Genomic DNA, 16,613 nt, shown 5'->3' with positions numbered 1-16,613 from the left:
AAATTACTGTTTTCATATTCTAAATATACATGTGCTTTACTTCAGATCCTTCTTCGGAGGCAGTATTTTTCTGCTTTTAGTGCTTTAGAATGTTGAATACATGAATACTGAATATTCAGCGTAGAACTTATTGAATTCTATGTTGAAATTAATTAAAGAACTTAAATATGCACATTTAACACGCTTCCAAATTATTTCATTTTGCATGTTATTGATGGTGATTTCCTCTGAAATTGTAAAATCATGACTACATTTGTCTGACTTATTCCCATCTTGTTATTCAGGTAGACAGTATTTATAAAGCATTTACCACTACTAAAGAAGATATTAATTTTAAAGCTGCCCCTTCAAAGTCATCCCCTTGTATTATGACAGTGTTTGTGTTACCATTTTGCTGTACTGCTTTAGTTTCACAAACATGTTCATGTTTCACGTTCCGTCAACACCATTTTCTGTCTACAATCCTGGTCCCAAACAGCATACTACCTATCAAGATACATGTATTATTGCTTTTGTTATTTTCATTTCTACACACAAAAATATCAAGCCTAAGTATACTTGAGGGAAAACTAATTACTTCATATAATTAATTACTTTTCCACAACAGCAACTGTGACAATTACTCATTCTAAGAAACTCTAATCACGTTACAGAAACTTGTTCCAGTTACTTAGCTCCCAAGGCAGGCAGGAATATTGCAACCAGGCTGATCTATGGTGAGACCTGTTTCACTGTGTCATATTGACATTGTTTCTACCATCTTGGATTTCCCTGATTTCTGAAGGTAAATATAGGTCAGATGTTAGTCCATATGTCAACTGCTAAGTATCCATAAGTCCTCTGGTTTTAGGAATTTTCCTTTTACTTTAACGTATTAAGTAAAATGGATTGAAGACCCACCCCACAGAGGGTGGAATGTTCAAATTCTCCTATCTCCACCACGTGCCCCCTAAGAGCTCACTAGGGCTTTAATGTTTCATTATTATACCTTGTCCTGAAGTCCCAGTTTCCCGAATTCCTAATTTTAACCATGAACATTTTATTTTCCTCTTCTTAATCTGAAAATGACAGGCCGGGCGCGGTGGCTCACGCCTGTAATCCCAGCACTTTGGGAGGCCGAAACGGGCGGATCACGAGGTCAGGAGATCGAGACCATCCTGGCTAACACGGTGAAACCCCGTCTCTACTAAAAAATACAAAAATCTAGCCGGGCGAGGTGGCGGGCGCCTGTAGTCCCAGCTACTCCGGAGGCTGAGGCAGGAGAATGGCGGGAACCCGGGAGGCGGAGCTTGCAGTGAGCTGAGATCTGGCCACTGCACTCCAGCCCCGGCGACAGAGCGAGAAAAAAAAGAAAATGACACAAACATGGAACATTGTATCTTTGTCTTGACTTCTACAAAATGCCATTTACATAAAGCGATTGTATATGGTGGTCTTCAACTATAGATTTTGGGCTCACAATGGGGAAGGTATAGAAGTCTTAGGACCTTCTCACTGGCAACATATTTTCCTCAGTTCTTGTTCACTTGTTATGCTGTTCCTCTTTGCTTCTTCCTTCTCTAGATCAGCTCCAAGAAAATAAACATGTTTCCACTTTATTAAGCAGAACCATTCTGCTCCTAATGTCATTCAGCCTGAACCCATTTTGACCAAACTTTTAAAACACTCTTTTGAAAACCAAAATAATCCTTCAAAGTGTTTTGCTAGCAAATGGCATTTATTTTGTTTAAGAGAGAACTCTGCTACTAGTTTTTAAGCTGATCATTATTTTAAAAATAAAAATCTCAGCAATTTTCCTTTAGCAAATCTTTATACTACTATAAAGTAGTATAAAGCAAATGACCCCCAACTTCAGAAAATATCCTCACTCCCACACACATATTTCAAATTCTGAGTGGTGTTTTGAAAGAAGAAATGTACTATCTAATGTAGCCACACATATGATTCCCTGGGCAGATTACCAGAAGAAAACGGATCCTCGTTAGTAGCAAACAGTATCAAACTGTAGTTTTTTCTCCCAGGTATCCTGTAACTGAATCTGGTTGCTCTTCTTTTCAGAGAACTACCTGCCATAGCAGATATCTGCTATTGAATTTCTCGCTCCTTTACGGGAGACACTGTGAGTTTAAGCCAGTTTACCTTGTGCATTGCTTTGTTTAGATCTTCCATGTGTATACTTTCTTCCAAAGAAAGCTCATTCTCTCTATAATGGTAGCAAATGGAGCTGTGTTTCCATGTTCTATTCTATGAGGAGATCCTGTGCAGTATAGAGCAGGCTGCTTCTATAGCTGCTTCTCTCTCTAGTGTCAGAGACATGATATCCAGCAGATTACTCACACTGAAAAACCTCTTCATTTCTGAGTTACTGTTTCTTAGTAGCCAACATGACCTCATTGCAAGATGACCTGGTTCTCAAAATATGGCATAAACTTCATAAACTGTTAACTGATCCTCACTCCCACACACATTATGGATTGTTAGCTGAATTCTGATTTAACTTTACTTGCCTGGAAAAAAGTTGATTCATGATATTCCTGCCAATTACTAGACTATTGTCGATGATTCTCTGACTAGGTGCATAATGTTCCTGGATAAGCTTACATGTCTAGCACTTTATGGTGCCCTGAGTTAGAGTTTTTACTTTATTTTGGTGGCTATGTTAAAATATTATGTCTTGTTGAAGAGATTTCTTAGAAGAGTTATTTAAAGTTCTTAAAACTTTAAATAACGTCAGTCAAAATATGGATAATCATTACTATGAACCACATACATTCTGTGAATATGTATTATAGAGAGGCATCTACTATACAATGGAGAATCAACTATGATACAGAGTATAATATCTTCCCTCCAAAAGTTTACAATATAGTAGTACTATTAATAAGAAAAATAACTGGCAGTAATTTACTGCTTATGATGTTCCAGATATTGCACTAATTTATTGAAAAGGATTATCTCATTTTATCTGTATAAGATGATAAGGCAAAGACTGCAGGCATTTCAGGCTAGAGAACATGACATGAAGAAAGGTACCATGGTTAAAACAGATTTGGCACGTTAAAAAGAAAATGAGTAAACTACTTTAATTAGAGCAGTTTTTATTTAGAGAAAGGGTAAAACATGCTCAGAGAGGATCCTTTAGCCATTATGCTGAGTTATATCAGTTATTATGCTGAGAAGTTTGAGATTTATCATCTCACCAATGGTTAGCACTAATGTTTTCATTATATCTGACTGAGTTTATGGGGTGATGGTAATGGAGCTAAAACTGCTTTGAAGTGGGTTAATCAGTCAGCAGATTTCAGGATGGATTGAAAGAGAGAAAAATAAAAACTGATTGCACAGAAACCAGAAAGAAATTAGCAGGCTAGACATGAGGCCATTTGGAATGGGATTTAATTAAATGAATGAAAGAAATACATGATATGAGATATATATCAAGAAAAGAATAGATGATATGAAATATTATAATAGAAGAAATAAGCTAACACGGTAGCTGACTGAATTCAGAGGAAGAAAAATAGGAAGGAAGGAAAGAAAGAACAATTTATTTTACAAGAAAATCCTGACTTTGTCATTGCCATTCACCTGCTTCACCTTGGAAATTTTAAATTCAGTAACTTCCTTGGATATATCAGTGGTTTGTAATCATCCAAATTCTTTATGAATTACAAAATGTTTCAGATATTATCTCCATGATCTCAAACATGACTAACTCTCCAGCCTTTACTCCTCATATCTTCATTCAAGTGTCTACAATCCATTCAACTTTGTGCTAAAGTAGTTGTTCTCAAACCTTTTGATATTAGGGCCCATTTACAGTTTGAAAATGACTGAAGTCTTGAAATAACTTTTGTTTAGGTGAGGTATATCTATCTGTACTTTTACTATATTAGAAATCAAAACTGAAAAAATACAATTATGCATTAAATCATTTTAAAACAATTATGATAATCCCACTATAAGTTAACCTAAATATGCATATATTTTAAATAACCATATTTTTCAAGACAAAATGTAAAGCCTGTAAGAAGAGTGGCATTGTTACATGTTTTTGTAAACCTGAATTTAGCTTAATAGAAAACAGCTAGATCTTCCTACCTTTTTTCATTCAACCAGTTGTAGTTTTGTCCTTTTTGAAGCAGCTAAAGAAAACTCAGCTCTCACAGATAGGTAGTCAAAAAAGAGAGAAGAATTGTAAAAGCCTTTTCAGATAATTATGAATATTCTTCTTTGATACTATATTTAAACTGAAGTTTCTTACAAGCTAGTTGTAATGAGTAATCTGAAATCACCTGAGTTAACTTTTCATACTGTAAAATTAAAATCCTGCCATCTGTCTTACATTTAGATTAGATCATTTACCCATGTGTGATTTTGTAACACTGTGCGTTTGGTCATTTGGAAAATATGTGTTCATTGAATTGCATAAATTCTTAACAATCGGGTAAGTCTCTAAGTACTGGGAAAAGGTCTAGCTCATGGAGGTGGATACAAGTCTTCCAAAATTTTAGTTTTTACTCAAAAGCTTGAATGTTGCCATTGGCAAGAGATCCTGTTCGTTGTTTCCCTTGCAGCAACAGGCCTACTCAGTTCACTTTTAAGAAAATATTCACCAAATATGCAAGCCTGAATAACAGTTTGTCTGTTGGTCTTTCTTCCAAGTAAAAACGATGTTTCATGAAAACGCAGCTGCTGCTCGTTTGTTTCACAGTTCAAACAACCACACAATCTCAAATGAAAGAATAATGCTTTTCCCTGAGGCAGCCATTGTACTTCTGCATGCGTGAAGCAGAAGTGTTTTGTGTATACTTCCTGTTTGTCACACAAATTACTAACATATGTGTATTTAAGGGTTTGTTTAATAATATTAATATTTTTGTTGTTTCATGGCAGATATTGTTCAGTGAGACAAGATTTAATATTTTATTTAATACAGTTTCTGGTGCCATGTGCAAGCCATGGCTCCCAAATTTTCTCACTATTGCTTTTGCTCCATTAGTAAAAATGTCAAGAGAATAAAGCAGGCCGGCCGGGTGTGGTGCCTCACGCCTGTAATCCCAGCACTTTGGGAGGCAGAGGCGGGCGGATCATGAGGTCAGGAGATGGAGACCATCCTGGCTAACACGGTGAAACCCCGTCTCTACTAAAAATACAAAATATTAGCCGGGCGTGGTGGCGGGCGCCTGTAGTCCCAGCTCCTTGGGAGACTGAGGCAGGAGAATGGCGTGAACCCGAGAGGCGGAGCTTGCAGTGAGCCAAGATTGCTCCACTGCACTCCAGTCTGGGTGACAGAGCGAGACTCGTCTCAAAAAAAAAAAAAAAAAAAAAGAAAAGAAAGAAAGAAAGAAAAAGAAAAGCAAAGAAAGAATAAAGCAGGTCAATAACATTGTTATATTATGAGGAAAATAATTTGAACACCATGGACAGTCTGAAGCGTCTCCAAGGTCCTTCTGTCTGTGGCCCACAGCATGAGAAGCCCTGCACTAGGGATATAAGAGTAATCAGGGCCAGTGTGAATGAGTATGGTGAGGGAGGAGAAAAGCCATGCAATTATTTTTCAGGTAGGAGAATACAGAGATAATTTTAATACTCTGAGTGTTATGACCTGGTAATGTACTATATACTTTCTCCCCAAAAAGGGAACAAGGTTGAACAATTTAAATATTCGATTTTAAAGTTAATACTTGCAAATTGAAAAATCAGTTTGAGGAACCCAGCATAAAGAACATTTGGTACAGAAAACACATCTTTCTTAATCCCTTTGATCCCAATAAATAATTATCTGATCTATTTCATGAGAGTAATTTTATAATGATGGCTGTTACTTACAGTCAATAATAAACACAATTAAAATCTTTGAGAATTAATTCCTCATTATAAAAATCTGCACAAATGCAGAATCATCTTTAAACATTTTAGAAGCAATAACTAAAGAACAGTCCAAACTTTGTTTTCAGTATATATGTCTACGGTAATTATCACGTGATAGCCCCACAAACTCTTTTAAACATTGTATTTTTATTTTATTTATTACTCTAGAAATAAATTTTTAATGATCACCCTCAATGGAAAAATAATCATCTGTCACACATTATTTTTAATTAAATGAAAATCATTGTATACCAAACTATCATATTAGCATAAGTTACAGCAAATTGCTTCATAGAAACATAAATGTCATAACTCTGTACATTAATCCAGTAAAAACATCTATTTGTTCTGGATTCCATGCTTTCTCTAAACATTAAGATTAATCATTGGTAGAATCACTAGTCATATACTCTCAATTTATTTTCCTAAATGGGAAGAGCCCATTTAGAGTATATGGTTGTAGAATATGAGTGCTTGAGGCAAAGGGAAGGGAGTTGGGCAAGAATCTCTGTAATGTGTCAAAGGACACAAGCAAGCAGAGCTACAACTCTGTGTGCAAAATGCTGGGCATTTCTCCCTGCTTTAATGAACTAATGCAATCTTTTTTTCTCTCTACCTATTCAAATACCCTCAATACTTCAACCTCCTTCTTAAGTCCTGTCTTCTCCTGAAGCCTTTTGGTATGAATTATTTAACAATTGTGCCACAGAAAGTCCAAGAAAGACCTCTAATGAAACTTTGATTAGTAAAAGAAACTCACAATACCATAGAAATCCCTCAACATTTTTTCCCCTTATTGTGGTTCAAATTTGATTACTCAATTTAAAGGTTTGTGCCGTGGTCTGAATGTTTGTGTTCCTCCAGAATGCATATACCCCAAGGTGATGGTATGAAGAGGTGAGAACTTTAGTGAGGTGATTAGGTCATGAGGGTGAAACCCTTATGAATAGGATTAGTGTCCTTATAAAAGACGCCCCAGAGAGCAGCCCTACTCCTTCCAACAAGTGATGAGGGCACACTGAGAAGGCACCATCTATGACAAAACACACCCTCCCCAAATACCAAATTTGTGGGCAACTTGATTTTGGCCTTCCCGCCTTCCAGAAATATAAGAAATAAACTTCCATTGTTTATAAGCCACCCAGTCTATGGTATTTTATTATAGCAACCCAAATGGATTAAAACAGTCTGTTACCTCTATGAATTAAGACTGTGAAGGGTCACCTTTTTCTCTGGTTTATCTACAGTGTCTGTCCTGCACATTGCCTTACTCAGAGTAGTATTCATTATATTTTTACTGAAAGAAAAATATCAGTGAAAGGCTACCAAAAGGATTATATGTCAATAAAGAGAAAATATCCAAGTATATGTAATGCATTTATAATAGGGACTAAAACACTTTCTATTACTCCAATTACTGCTTTAAACACCTTGTTCCAGATTTCCCTTTCTCTGCCATAGATGACCCTCTTGATGGGTCTTCAGCATTCCATATACTTTCAGGTATTAAAACAAAGCATGTTTTGGCAGTTAAGACGCATTTTGAGAATACTAATATATCCAGCTCTGCCTAGATAAAAAAATGCAGTCTCTCATTCCTCCTCTCTCTTCTCCTCACAGATCAGTCTTGCCTTGGTGCTTCAGGACATGTGGTAGGGAAAAAGGGGTTATTTTGTTCTATTTTGGTTTTTATCTTTATTTCTTTCCCTTCTCTTCTCCTGAAAAACCCTTCCAATGTTGCTGGAAGTATACAGGCCACAAGATTTAGCTGAATGGTGCAGCTGTGATGTGGCCACCGGGGCCCTCTGTATGGTAGTTGTCCAAGTACTGATTTTCTAGTGGGTTGCACGTGTTGGTTCTCTGGAAGTTGCTTCTAATCTGCCATACTGCTTAGTTCTAAGACAGAAATCTACTCTTGAACTGATGTCTTATGCTGATGCTCTCCTCCCAGCTCTACCACCGGAGGAGACTACCTTCCTCTTTCTTCTGAAGTCACCTCCTCCTGTCTGGTGGCATTCATTAGAATCCACCAATAAGGGTCATTCCTGACTACTTATGAAGCATCAACTTCTTTCCCACAGAAGGTTCACGAACCTTTGCTCTTCTAAATGCTGGGATTCAGTAAGTACCCTACTACCTTTTAATTTCATTTTGTTTCAAGACTAGCTTTTATTAACTTACTTTGGAAAACAGAATCTAGTTTCTATGCTCTTATGCTGCCATGTTACCAACCCTAAAAATCTACAGGAAGCATGTCAACCTTTCTCAAGATTGCTTTAGCATGTTCTTATCAAATCTAAGATTCTGTCACTTAGCAAGCATTTAGCTGTAGAGTGAAAGGCATGTCTTTCCTTTCTACAGACACTCCAATGACCACAAGCAGTTCCTCTGGTACCTACTCTGGGGTAAAGAAAATCATCACTTTTTCTTTTCTCTGAGTGAGGGGAAAATAAATCTCAGACCACGGCCAACAGCATCATTTAGCCTAGTGACTTCTTTTTTACTTCTCTTAACTTTCTTTAAGTTTCAAATTTTCTGATTATTTAAGTGGGACTATATTTTACATATTTTGGTAAATATTATATAGATATGTCTAACAGCATTTCTTCAAATATTGAGATACTTAATGTGTGTTGTTCCCAAGTTTGAGACTTTATAATAAAATATCTGAGATTATTGGAAAAAAACATTAGAGCATGTAAGAAGATTCAAATAATGTAGCCTAACCCATTTTGTTACAGAGAAGGAAATAATGACTTCTCCAAAGTCCCGCAATTCATGGCAAAGTTGAAACTAGTATATAGCCTTCCTATTTCTAGTCTATTTCCCACAAATGTGCTATTTCTCATTTTAAAAGAAGTAATTTCTGACTAAAGAGCTTCCGCACAGCAAAAGAAACTATCATCAAAATGAACAGACAACCTACAGAGTGGGAAGAAACTTTTGCAATCTATCCATCTGGCAAAGTTCTAATATCCAGAATCTACAAAAAGCTTAAACATGTTTACAGGAAAAAAAAAAAAAAAAAATCCCCATCAAAAAGTGGGCAAAGAACCTAAACAGACACTTCTCAAAAGAAGACATTTTTGTGGCCAACAAAGATATGAAAAGAAGCTCAGCATCACTGGTCATTAGAGGAATGCAAATCAAAACCAAAATGTGATACTATCTAATGCCAGTCAGAATGGTGATTATGAAAAAGTCAAGAAACACCAGATGCTTCAGAGGCTGTGGAGAAATAAGGAGAGCTTTTTACACTATTGGTAGGAATGTAAATTAGTTCAATCATTGTGGAAGACAGTGTGGTGATTCCTCAAGGATCTAGAATCAGAAATACCATTTGACCCAGCAATCCATTATAGGTAAATACCCAAAGGAATATAAATCATTCTGTTATAAAGATGCATGCATGCATACATTTATTGCAGCACTACTCACAATAGCAAAGACATGGAATCAACCCTAATGTCCATCAATGATAGACTGGATAAAGAAAATATGGCACATATACACCATGGAATACTATGCAGTCATAAAAAAGGATGAGTTCATGTCCTTTGCAGGGACATGGATGAAGCAGGAAACCATCATTCTCAGCAAACTAACATAGGAACAGAAAACCAAACACTGCACATTGTCACTCATAAGTGAGAGTTGAACAATGACAACACGTGGACACAGGGAGGGAAACATCATACACCTATGCTTGTTGGAGAGTGGGGGGTGAGGGGAGGGATAGCATTAGGAGAAATACCTAATGTAGATGACGGGTTGATGGGTGCAGCAAACCACCATGGCATGTGTATACTTATGTAACAAACCTGCACGTTCTGCACATGTATACCAGAACTTAAAGTATAATAAATAATAATAATTTTAGCTTTGATTTATTTTAAGAATCGAAATCTGTGACAGTGGTAGAAGAATATGTCTTGGAAACTTAGAGAAGTTTGAAAGAATTCCGTATCCTCTAGAAAGGTTTCTCCAAAATGCATGCATGGCCAATGAAAAGAAGACAAAAAAAGAAATGGTCAGGAGCAGAATAATCGCTTGAACCCAGGAGGTGGAGGTTGCCGTGAGCCAAGATTGTGCCACTGCACTCAGGCCTGGCAATAGAGTGAGACTCTGTCTCAAAACAAAACAAAACAAAACAAAACAAAACAAAACAAAACAAAACAAAACAAAACAAAACAAAAAAATTCATTCCTGGAAGCTTATTAGGAACTATTTAAAACAACATTCTTACCTTATAGAATAGCCTGGCAGAGTGGAATCATCTGAGTTCACAAAAAGACTATTATGTAATCAGGTCCATTTTATTATTGAAAAAAAAAAAAAATTCCTTGGATGGAATCCAAAACAGAGTAGATTCTTGGCAACATACTTCATTAAAAACCTGATTGTAGTGTATTGATTTTTCTACTAAATTAATTGCATTCTATTTGACAATAACAGCTGTTTATTTCTTAAATTCAATATTCCACCATATTTTGCTATTTTTAATTTAAAAATAATCCCCCTTTTTACTCTTCCTTTATTTCTATTGCTGGCTCACTATTCTCTCACATGCTGGCTCAAAACATCAAACACAAATACATTTTAACCCCTCCTCTGTTTTTCCTCTCGTCTAAAATGTGTTAAGTCCATTAGATGATTCTATGTATTGTTTCTAACCACCAATATAGTCTTCCATTTTCAATTCTTCTACCCACCATAATCATTCACTGTTTTCTCATTTGGTAATCTTCTATTTAAAAAAAAAATCCTCAATTATTAAAAATTAACAAAATAAAATAAAACTTTTAACTATTTCTGAAAGTCTGACTTACAATATAATAGATCCAAGGACAAGGGGTAGGGGGCATTATATCATCAGTTTGAGCAACCCCTTTCATGCTAAAATTATCTTTACACAATGATCATTTAGTAAATAATGATCATTTCCCTTTTAAGGAAGTTCATGCTTGACATGAACTTTCTTGAAAAACTCTTTTGATAGTGCCAATTCCACCACTCTGTGGATAGTGCCAAGTATCCACTCTGGATACTTAGAATGACCTTTTTAGACAAGCTAACTCTACCTTTTGCTATTCTGTAGCTTCTACTGGTTTGTTCCTTCAGATCAAGTTTGTCCAGCCCATGGCCCACAGGCTGCATGTGGCTCAGGATAGCTTTAAATGTGACCCAGTACAAATTTGTAAACTTTCTTAAAACGTAATACGATCTTTTTTTTAGCTTTTTGTTGTTTTTTTTTTTTTTTTTTTTTTAAGCTCATCAGCTATTGTTAGTGTCAGTGTATTTTATATGTGACCCAAGATGGTTCTTCTTTTTCCATTGTGGCCCATGGAAGCCAAAGGATTGAACATTCCTACTTTAGATCTTTGAGAATAAGTCTAAATGGCTTATATATAACAAACTTTTAGCTATTTAATGATAGTGGTTGTATGCAGTATTAACTTTTGGAAATTGTATCTTTTTGAGATGAGATTTCTTGCTATGGGCCATGTAATGATTATTGCTGTGTGAACTGAGAGGCTTTCGTATCTCATTAAGATTAGAGCAGGATACTGAAATGATATTTACATATATTATATGAAGAAAAAATGTTACTTTCTTCAAAGTCTTTATAGCTTGTTTTATGTCATTTACAATGATAGTTACTTGTTATTAGAGAATATGCAAAGGCTAACTCTCGATGTCCTAAGTAAAGAAGAAAATCTATAATTGAAACTCACTATGATTAATTTGAATATGAAAGAAAAGACAGGCCAAATCACTCTATGGAAGTATGACCAGGATATGCACCCATACTTCATTATGATAAACCTTTTTTGCCTTCCTTCCTAAGTCACTTGTATCTTAAGTTTCTGCATCTTTTACTCATTGACTTACAAAAAGCAACCACCAATTAATTTAGTGAAGATCTTGCAAGAAAAAAGACGTGCTCCCTAAGTTTTGGTCAAAAACTCCCCTAAATAATAGCTCAGTCTTTAATTTAGTTCTCATTCTAGTCATTCCATTTCAATTCTCATTTCTGTTACAACATAGTTTAAAGTGTCAAGGTTTCCAAACTTTGGTTTCCCTCCCCTGAATACATTTGTGATTATCTGTTTCAATTATAAGATTGAGTTTGGAACTGAACATAAAATCAGTCATTGTTAGCATGACAGCAAAACAGATCTAACCTCTCCCTTATCCTAAGCGTTATTAATACAGCTGAAGATTATGTGAGCTCCTTATTTGGTAGATGCATACCAGTACTGACTCATAATGAAATCAACAAATAGCCATTGAAAACCTACAGATCTGAATACTTCATGTTACCTTTTCTCTTGCAACTACTACAGTAGCATCCTACCCACTGTCCATACCTTCTTTCTTACTCAAGCTGGATAGTCGGTTTTCCATAAAGCAGAAAGGGTGTTGCCTTTACATGTTATTAACTCATACCTCTCCACTGCTCTGGCCATTGTCTATCTCATTATTTCACCACCTATCACTCTTCTTGTCACATACTCTTTGTCTGTATTGATTCTTCTCTCATCTGTATTAGTTCTTCTTCATATACATTATCTGATTCCTTTTAAGGGTTTTGACATTTGTCTTTCCCTGCCTGCCTGAAACTCTGTTTCAGATATTCATGTGGCTTGCTTTTCCAGTCTCATTGTGATTTTCCTTAGAGACCTCTTCAGAGTGAACTTCCTTGATCATCCTATGTTTAACACCTTGCCACCCCATTACCCCCACTATTACTCACTATCATTTTATTCTATTTAATTTCTTTAAGAGAATTATTCCTATCAGATATTATGTTGTTTCTTGTTAAAGTGTCTGTCTTCTCTACAACAATGTGAGTTCCATAAACACAGGCATTTTGCCTGTCTTGTTCACCCCCATAGCCTTAGCACCTAGCAAAATATCTAGTAGGCACATAATAAATATTTGGTAAATTAACAGACAAATGAATTATACTAAAAGATCCTTGAAATTTATTATATAACTGGTACTTGAAATAATATTTTAAATGCCTTTGATCTCTGTAATCTTTATCCCTAATACACAGTATTTTTGACATTTATGTAGGCTACAACTACTTAAAACTTTGTATCTACAGCTATGATGTTTTTTAGAAGAACGACTGAACCATAAATGAAACAAATGCTGCATGTTGGGTTTTATAGAATCCTATTTTAAAAACAGTCAATTCCTTCAGAGCTATTCTGGTACAAATAAGGATCCTGGGGACAGGTTGAAATAGTTCTTTTTGAATTTAGGCATTAAATAAAAATAGCTTTGGGCTAGCAACCACAATGTGAGCCAGTACATCTCTGAATTACCATAGAGAAACAAGTAAAGAGGCATATGACCTAAGCTTTTTCCTTTTTGTCTTTTTAAGTAAGCTTTAGAACCTCTTGAAGCAAATTCTTGTGGACCTTAGTGCTGCGTGAAAATGGGTGACATGAGGCTGAGCAGCCTGATGAAGACACTGACTATTCAAAGATCTTATCTTCTTAGTTTTTTTCTTTACTTTCTTTTGCTTTTAGTAATTTTTTCTTAGCTGTTTTTACAATTCCCTGAACTAACCTAAGATAATTGCTATGGCTTTAATCCAGGATGACTTCCAAACGCCCAAAGAAATCTCGGCTTATTTCTTATATTAAAAATATTAGAATGATCAGATTTGGAGAATGTAAAATTATTCATCCTATTCAGACATTTCTTCACCAGAAATTATTATAACAGGGAACATAGTTTGTGCCTGTCTAAACCCAAGCAAAAATACTAAATACTTCTTTGCATTCATTTAAAAACTAGTTATCCCATCATGCTGCCATACTAGTGGTTAGCAGTGAGGATTTTGAGATAAGAAAGCCACACAATAGAAGGATTCTGGAGCCTGGAAGTTTTTAAAAGTGGTGGCTCATGCCTGTAATCCCAACAGTTTGGGAGGTCAAGCCAGGCAGATCACAAGGTCATGGAGCTCGAGACCAGCCTGGCCTACATAGTGAAACACTGCCTCTACTAAAAATACAAAAATTAGCCAGGTATGGTGCTGCACACCTGTAATCCCAGCTACTCGGGAGGCTGAGGCAGGAGAATAGCTTGAACCTGGGAGGCAGAGCTTGCAGTGAGCCCAGATTGCACCACTGCACTCCAGCCTAGGCAACAGAGTGAGACTCCTTCTCAATAAATACATAAATAATAAAAATGAAAAATAGTTATCCCATAGCAAGAATTCATAGCAAGGATTATGCTATGTCCTGTATATGAAACAGCAAATAGAACAGACAGTTTATCTATTCTCATAGAGCAGATGATCTTGTACTTTTGTATAAACATGTAAAAGTCATAATGGGGTGCACCCAAGATGGCTGAATAGGAAGAGCTCCAGCCTCCAGCTCCCAGCATGAGTGACACAGAAGACGGGTGATTTCTGCATTTTCAACTGAGGTACTGGGCTCATCTCACTGGGGCGTATCGGACAGTTGGCGCTGGTCCATGGGTGCAGCCCAAACAGTGAGAGCTGAAGCAGGGTGAGGCATTGCATCACCTGGGAAGCACAAGGGGGAAGGGAATTCCTTTTCCTACCCAAAGGAAATTGAGACACACAACACCTGGAAAATCGGGTAGCTCCCACCCTAATACTGCACTTTACCAAGGATCTTAGCAAATGGCACACCAGGAGGTTATATCCGACACCTGGCCCAGAGGGTCCCATGCCCACGGAGCCTCCCTCATTGCTAGCACAGCAGTCTGAGATCTAACTGCAAGGCTGCAGCGAGGCTGGGGGAGGGGTGCCCGCCATTGCTGAGGCTTAAGTAGGGAAACAAAGCCACCAGGAAGCTCGAATTGGGTGGAGCCCACCACAGCTCAAGGAGGTTGGCCTGCCTCTGTAGACTCCATCTCCGGGGACAGGGCATAGCTAAACAAAAAGCAGCAGAAACCTAGGCAGAGGTAAATGCCCCTGTCTGACAGCTTTGAAGAGAGCAGTGGATCTCCCAGCATGGAGACTGAGACCTGAGAATGGACAGACTGCCTGCTCCAGTGGGTCCCTGAGCCCTGAGTAGCCTAACTGGGAGACATCCCTGACTAGGTGCAGACTGACACCTCACACTTCACACAGCTGGGTACACCCTTGAGACAAAGCTTCCAGAGCAAGAATCAGAGAGCAACACTCGCTGTTCAGCAAGATTCTATCTTCTGCAGCCTCCACTGCTGATACCCAGGCAAACAGGGTCTGGAGTGGACATCTAGCAAACTCCAACAGACCTGCAGCTGAGGGTCTTGACTGTTAGAAGGAAAACTAACAAACAGAAAGGACACCCACACCAAAACCCCATCAGTATGTCACCACCAAAGGCAGATAAAACTACAAACATGGGGAAAAAGCAGGGCAGAAAAGCTGGAAATTCAAAAAATCAGAGTGCACCTCCCCCTCCAAAGGAATGCAGCTCATCACCAGCAATGGAAAAAATCTGGATGGAGAATGACTTTGACGAGTTGAGAGAAGAAGGCTTCAGTCGATCAAACTTCTCAGAGCTAAAGGAGGAACTACGTAACCAGTGCAAAGAAACTAAAAACCTTGAAAAAAGAATGGATGAATGGATAACTAGAATAATCAATGCAGAGAAGACCTTAAAAGAACTGATAGAGATGAAAACCATGACACAAGAACTATGTGACAAATGCACAAGCTTCAGTAACCGATTCGATCAACTGGAAGAAGGAGTATCAGCGACTGATGATCAAATGAATGAAATGAAGCGAGAAGAGAAGTGTAGAGAAAAAAGAGTAAAAAGAAATGAACAAAGCCTCCAAGAAATATGGGATTATGAGAAAAGACCAAATCTACGTCTGATTGGTGTGCCTGAAAGTGACGGGGAAAATGGAACCAAGTTGGAAAACACTCTGCAGGGTATCATCCAGGAGAATTTCCCCAACCTAGTAAGGGAGGTCAACATTCAAATTCAGGAAATACAAAGAACGCCAAAAAGATACTCCTCGAAAAGAGCAACTCCAAGACACATAATTGTCAGATTCACCAAAGTTGAAATGAAGGAAAAAATGTTAAGGGCAGCCAGAGAGTAAGGTTGGGTTACCCACAAAGAGAAGCCCATCAGACTAACAGCAGATCTCTCGGCAGAAACTCTACAAGACAGAAGAGAGTGGGGGCCAATATTCAACATTCTTGAAGAAAAGAATTTTCAACCCAGAATTTCATATCCAGCCAAACTAAGTTTCATAAGTGAAGGAGAAATAAAATCCTTTACAGACAAGCAAATGCTTAGAGCTTTTGTTACCACCAGGCCTGCCCTACAAGAGATCCTGAAGGAAGCACTAAACATGAAAAGGAACAACAGGTACCAGTCATCGCAAAAACATGTCAAAATGCAAAGTCCATCAATGCTAGGAAGAAACTGAATCAACTAGCAAGCAAAATAACCAGCTAATATCATAATGACAAGATCAAGTTCACACATAACAATATTAACCTTAAATGTAAATGGACTAAATGGCCCAATTGAAAGACACAGACTGGCAAATTGGATAAAGAGTCAAGACCCATCAGTTTGTTGTATTCAGGAGACCCATCTCACATGCAGAGACACACATAGGCTCAAAATAAAGGGATGGAGGAAGATCTACCAGGCAAACGGAAAACAAAAAAAAGCAGAGGTTGCAATCCTAGTCTCTGACAAAATATACTTTAAACTATCAAAGATCAAAAGAAACAATGA

At 37.2% G+C, this 16,613-nt stretch overlaps 1 protein-coding gene across 2 annotated transcripts in view; it reads right to left on the bottom strand.

The window, feature by feature from the left end:
- CNTN5 (contactin 5) overlaps nt 1–16,613 on the bottom strand; it is an 834,919-nt gene that overhangs the window by 799,909 nt on the left and 18,397 nt on the right. The window lies entirely within an intron of this gene.

Source organism: Rhinopithecus roxellana, chromosome 15 (assembly GCF_007565055.1).
Source record: "Rhinopithecus roxellana isolate Shanxi Qingling chromosome 15, ASM756505v1, whole genome shotgun sequence".
Taxonomy (NCBI): domain Eukaryota; kingdom Metazoa; phylum Chordata; class Mammalia; order Primates; family Cercopithecidae; genus Rhinopithecus; species Rhinopithecus roxellana.
The sequence above is the reverse complement of the archived record's forward strand: the minus strand, read 5'-3'. Positions and strand labels throughout refer to the sequence as shown.